The sequence below is a fragment of the Cyprinodon tularosa genome, unplaced genomic scaffold (genome assembly GCF_016077235.1).
Source record: "Cyprinodon tularosa strain WSP-4 unplaced genomic scaffold, ASM1607723v1 ctg416, whole genome shotgun sequence".
Taxonomy (NCBI): Eukaryota; Metazoa; Chordata; class Actinopteri; order Cyprinodontiformes; family Cyprinodontidae; genus Cyprinodon; species Cyprinodon tularosa.
The window spans coordinates 455,289-461,288 of record NW_024039137.1 but is presented as its reverse complement, the minus strand read 5'-3'; the positions used below and the strand labels follow the sequence as shown (position 1 = coordinate 461,288).

Sequence of the window (6,000 nt, the reverse complement as noted above, 5' to 3'; positions counted from 1 at the left end):
AAAAAAAAATTCAGAACTTTGTCAAAATCTTAAGTAAGAAGATGATATTAGGTGTGATTTTGCAAGCATAAAAAAGTAAACCTTTTCTTTTAAGTCTGGAGGTAGCATACACATATCATGAATGCCTTTGGCAGACTTCAAATGAGCAATTTTAATAGATTAAGACTAGATTTACTAGATTAATTCCAAGATTACAGTGAGATTAATCTAGATTAAAAAAAAGTAATCTTTGCCCACCACTAGTTGAAATATTTCTTTGTAAAAAAGTATCAGTAATCATAAATGGAGCAGCATTAGATCTATTAATTGTATTGCACACTTACACAAAATTCTCTTACATGATGCTATGATCGACTCTAAGGCAGGCACAAAAACAGTCAGACAGTGGTAAGTCTTTTCAGAGATGTATCTCCTTATAAAACACAGAGAGATTGGTTGTCCTAGAAAAAGGCGCCCCAGGGAGGCTCAGACTGGATCATTCTGGGGTGGAGATACAATCAGTAATGCGGCTTCAGGAGGAATCTTAGGTGTGAGAGAAGGTTGTGCAGTCCTTACGGTTTTCATATGCTGGGACTTGTCCGGCGGGGGGGACTTGAATTGTTAAGAAAGAGTGGGAATCCGATTGGGCTGCAGTGATTCACTTTCTCTTTTACTGATGGGTGGACAGGCAGGTGAGTTCTTAGGATGAATTCAGGAGGCAGCGAGGGAGACAGACTTGGAGTCAACATGACTGGAACAAGAGGACAACAAGGTAAGTTTTCACCAAAAATGTCAGAATTAGAGGAGCTAGCAGGTAAGTTACCACGGCGTGAAAGTTAACCAATTCCCGTCCTTCCCAGGAAATCCACTCTTCTAAATACTGCCTCCTGATTGCAGCAAAGTGGCATCAGCTGGGAGCTCACCGTGCGAAAACACACCCTGAGGAGGAGAAAGGTACAGTAAAGCACATACACCCACAACCGAGGCCCAACAGTTTCAGCTTAAAAAATAAGAGTTGTGCATTTACTTGGAAACAAAGACAAGCAATTATAGGTAACTCCTAGAGAACTTGCCTTATAAATCTTGCTTGCAAACCTTATCAACAACTTTCTGGGTTTAACTATACATGGACATTTTAGGTTGCCTTTAGTTTCTGATCCAGCACATTTCATTCATAACGTTATCAAGTTCAGAGCAGACTGACTTACACTTTTAAATCAGGTGTATGCGAGCAGGGCATCTAATAAAGGGTAAAACTGGTTTCCCCCTGTAACTATCAGATGGATACGTGTGGACCTCTAAACTGACACTTGGGGCCGGATTTATCAAGATCCAATTTTGCGTGCAGTAATTTGCGCTCGCAAAGTGGAATTTTGCGCGAGGGGCTGAACCATGGTTTGCGGGTGATTTAACAAGAGCGATTGCGTAACTGGTGGCAGGCGGAAAACTGTTGGAGACGCCCTATTTAAATGATGGTTTTGCGCGTTTTGTGGTTTGCGGCAAAGTAGTTTGTGCAAACTAGTGCATTAAGAAATTTTAATCTTACAGTGACACCACCCCTCCAAAAAAAGAAATATATATATATATATATATATATATATATATATATATATATATATATATATATATATATATATATATATATATATATATATATATATATATATATATAAACTTTGGCAACCTTTATTCCCTAAGGTGGTATGTGGCTGAATTTCTACTTCACCGCAGTAAGAAAAAAACACACAAACAAAAATAAAACAGGTGTTTTTTATCGGCCTGTAGAAAAATGCACATACCAAATGGCTCACAAGAAGTGACTGTGGATAAGATGACTGCATTGGCATGTTGCTCCACAGGCGCAGGGTGTCGGGGTTCTCCGGTAGGGCGTCAGGGCGACATGGCATTTAGAACGTCGGACAGCACTTCTGAAAAACGAGACTGGGAGATCCCAGATGCAAAAAAGTGCAATGTTGCAAGGAGTTTCGTGATATCTGGTATTGCGTGGGTCCTCCTTGTGCCTGGCTCCAAATCCATTCGGAGTTCCCCCAACAGCTCCAAAATGGCAATGCTGGATAAACGATATGTTTTGATGATCGTTTCCTCGTTCATTCCAAAAATATTCACACGGAGTGAAAAAATGCGTTCTCTGCGTCTCCTTGCTTCATTTCGATTTCTCCTTCTTGCGACAATAACCGCTGCCATGTGTGCGCAATTACGCATACAGACCATTTGCACCTTCTTTTGAAACGTGTTAAATATAGAGTCAGATACCGTTAGCAAAATTGCTTTCAGGTTTGATAAATCACTTTGCGAGTGCTAAATTAATATATTTACATGTTATCCTCCCACAAGACGCACTTTTGCGTGTAAACGCCCTATATTGAATATTCATTGCAGAAAAAGTACTAAATGGATAAGAGGCGCTATTTAGCACGTTTTAAAGACCAAATCCTTTTAGCACGCTGTTGATAGATCAGTTTGTACATTTTTTTGCGTGCGCAGTGAAATAGCTCACGTTTTAATACACGCAAACCTTTGATAAATCCGGCCCTTGGATGCAGTTCAAAATGCAATTTGATGCTAATAAATGTGACGTCAATGACTTTGCAAGAAAAACATTTACTTTTTTTTACTGAATTTTTTCAAAACTTTACTAGGCGTACCAAAAGTGTCGAAAGTGATGTATGTTTTTTAAGTTAGTGTCATAATGCTAAACTCTAAACCAGGCAAAGTTTAAGTTTTATTTAGACAACAGGGTGTCAGATGATCTAATTAGTATTCAGGAATTTGACAGCACAGCAGACACTCTAGGGTGAGAGGTAAGATAATTAAAGGGTGGTCAAAAAGGTGTAGATATCTAATTGATCAATAATGTACTAGCAGTGACTGAAGATGATGACTAGACCACTTGTATTAACTGGGCTTTGGTTTGCAGGTAAGACTGTGCTTGTTTTTGGATGCAAAGTTTCTCTGTTTCTTGATGTGATGGATCCAGAGAGGGCGGGGGGAGGGTGGACAGGCAGTAGTGCCAGAGTGGAGGAGAAAGAGGTTTCTCACAAACAGGATTACACAGATGAAGGAAAGCTTCAGCCAGGTCCTCTCAGAGGATAAAAGAGGGATATGGACTCAAGACTCAGGAAGACAGGAACGTTCATGGGCATCTAGGGTAAAAATAAACCTGCACACAAATTCAGGGAATGTGACAACTTAGAACATATTACTGGGACTGAATTTTCACATTTAATTTGCACTGAATCGGTAGTCAGTGATGCTTTCATTAGTCTTTTCTTAATGAATATAAATCATAACAAAACAAATATTTTTCAGATTGCATTTTGTAATGTTTTTAAAATAGACTCCCAATAAATGAAATATTTTAGAAGTCCCTTTATTAATATCAAAGAATATTCTTTAAAATGACAGTGTCCACGTAAATCATAATCCATTGTGATAGCTACTGTATTACATTGTTGTTAAGATATTCAAATAAATCATGTTAACTTTAGTTCAACCATGAGAGTTATTATGTTGTCTGGTATACATTAACAACTGCGGCATTCAGATGCACTCTCCTCAAACCAGTACTCTTCTTCTCAATCTGGATTTCTAGAGGCAGGACCTAGTGTCAGGTTCAGCTACAGGATCACCTGTCAGAGGCTGGAGTTAGATCAAAGCAGGAGGCAAAAAAGAGTGAGCTCTATACCCCAACTCTAAACCTTGTACAATAGTGAACGAGCAAACCCCCTTTCCCATGGGAGCTGTAATGGGAGTGGCCAATTACCCCTGAGTAACTTTGTTTCAGCCAACCTGGGGGAACCACAAAGGTCCACACACAGCTGGTACACATGCATGTGCGATTAAAACTGACCCTGTAGCTCTCTGAATATCTGTAAGGAGAATTGGTCTGCTGTCACGTCATACTCCTCCTTACGTCAGCTCATTAAAGCCAAAGCTTCCTGAACTGAAAAGACCAAAATTCAGTCCAGTGTTTTTAATGTTGGTCTGGTGTTGTTTTTATCTGATGCATCATAAAGACCTATCCTGCTCTCTACGCTTCACAAACCAAGATCAAATAAAGTTAGGACCGATCCACTGTCCAATTTATCTCAAATCCTTGCCAATGCAGATCTAATTTCAGCCTCTTAGTACCACAAACAGGAAGAAGAGCCAGTCGATTAACAGCCCATGGTGACTGTTGGAGGGAGTAACGAGGTGGAGTGGTGGTGGGGGTGGAGAAATATGGTAACACATTGGAAAAGAAAAGCAGAGAGGTTATTAGCCTCCATTCAGTCATTCTCTAACTCCATCAGCCCCTGGCCTTATTCCTTGCGTAAACCTAATTAAAGCAAGAAAGCAAATTAGCTAAAAGGATTTGAAGTAAATTGAAAATTCTCAGAAAACTTTACACAACTGGGTCAGACATAGGGGGCTTTGAATTCCTCAAACATGATCTATGTTTGTTTGATAATAACAGAAAGGGGAAGAAGGGTAGAAGATAGGAGAGATTAGCTTGAGGGCCTACTGTAGTTACACATCTGCTCATGCAGTTATCTAAACTAAAAGAAAACAATGATGGAATCACTGCTTTCAGGACAGTGAATGGCAGGCCACCCGCACCAGCACAAAGCTTAGATTTGTCTAAAAAAAATATTTCAAAACATAGTTTTTGTTTTCATGATTTATAAACCAAATACACTGTGTCATGTAAAGATACCAAAAATATGTCATACGAGACAGATACAGATAAAGATTAGCATGTTTGGCTTACCCTACCACATTTGCTATTAAAAAACTAAGTAAGACACCTTATGTCAAAATGGGTGATTAATGTTTTTTTATGAATGAGTTATGACTTTATTGTTTTATTACTTTATTACTTAATTAGTTTTATTGCTTTATGACTATGATCACTGAAGTCAATCCATTACTTCCTACTATCGTCATAGGTAAAAAAAAAAAGCTTTTTTTTCTTCACATATTTATAAGCTCTTTTCCTTTACTTATTTATTTTATTTTATTTCAAGATTCTGATCTCGATGATTTAAATTTTTCTTCAAGCATAGAGTCAGAAATGTTTGTAAACTTCTAAGTCCTGGTTAACACTGAAAAAATAGAAGTTGATATTTAAAGTCCAATTTGACCTTATAATGTGAGAAACTAAAAAAGGATACGGGATTGACAGCTTGCAGCAGCGCTGGAGAGATGTCATATGTTCCATGTTGCATTCATGTACTGTGGGAACTCCAACTACTTTGTGAACACATTCTGTGCAGCATTTATTTGCCTTTTTGGTTAAATCATGTGTAGAATATTACATTAGACCTTTACACTGGAACTACATTTTGTAGTTTATATAACAGACAGCCATTGTAGAAACCAGAAAAAACGTTCCCACAACCGCAAAGTAAATTCTGTGTCCGTTTATGGAAAAATCTAGTGTTTTGAAGATGCTATCGGCCAGCCTTATGGATATTTAATCGTTAAACTTACAGCACAATGTCCAGAACAGTATTAAATTAGGACAGGTTTACTTTCTCACCAGTGGCCCGTCATTTATTAAAGGCTCTGTACCTAGCCACACCTCAGAAATGTAAAGATATCTTGACACATTTGTCACCCGACTTTCTCCATGGCCTGTGTGAAATTTATGTAAATATTCAAAGGAAAAGGAAATATCATCAAAAACTGAAAAAGCAAAAAAAGATAATCAGACTACTGGAGGATAAACAGATAGGAATAAAACGAAAGCGGACTGTGCTCAAATCTCAAGGAGGGGGTTTTATTCTCCCAAACTAAGAGGAACCTCGTATGACTAGTTGTCTTCGGTGAGAGGGTGTAGAGCAGGGGTGCTCAAGTCCAGTCCTCACAAGCTACCATCCTGTAACTTTTAGATGCATCTCTTCTCTAGCACACCTGAATCTAAAGCAGGCATCCCCAAAGTCGGGCCTCGAGGGCCACTGTCCTGCAGGTTTTAGAGGTTTCTCTGCTTTAGCACAGCTGATTCTGATGATTGCAGTT

The 6,000-nt window shown here is 38.7% G+C and overlaps 1 long non-coding RNA gene across 2 annotated transcripts in view; it reads left to right on the top strand.

The window, feature by feature from the left end:
• Positions 1 to 599: 599 nt before the first annotated feature.
• LOC119792262 overlaps positions 600 to 6,000 on the top strand; it is a 16,237-nt gene continuing 10,836 nt past the window's right edge. For both annotated transcript variants that reach the window (XR_005281968.1, XR_005281967.1), the window contains exons 1-2: positions 600 to 751; positions 840 to 933. This is a non-coding gene — a long non-coding RNA (uncharacterized LOC119792262). The remainder of the gene's footprint in view (positions 752 to 839; positions 934 to 6,000) is intronic.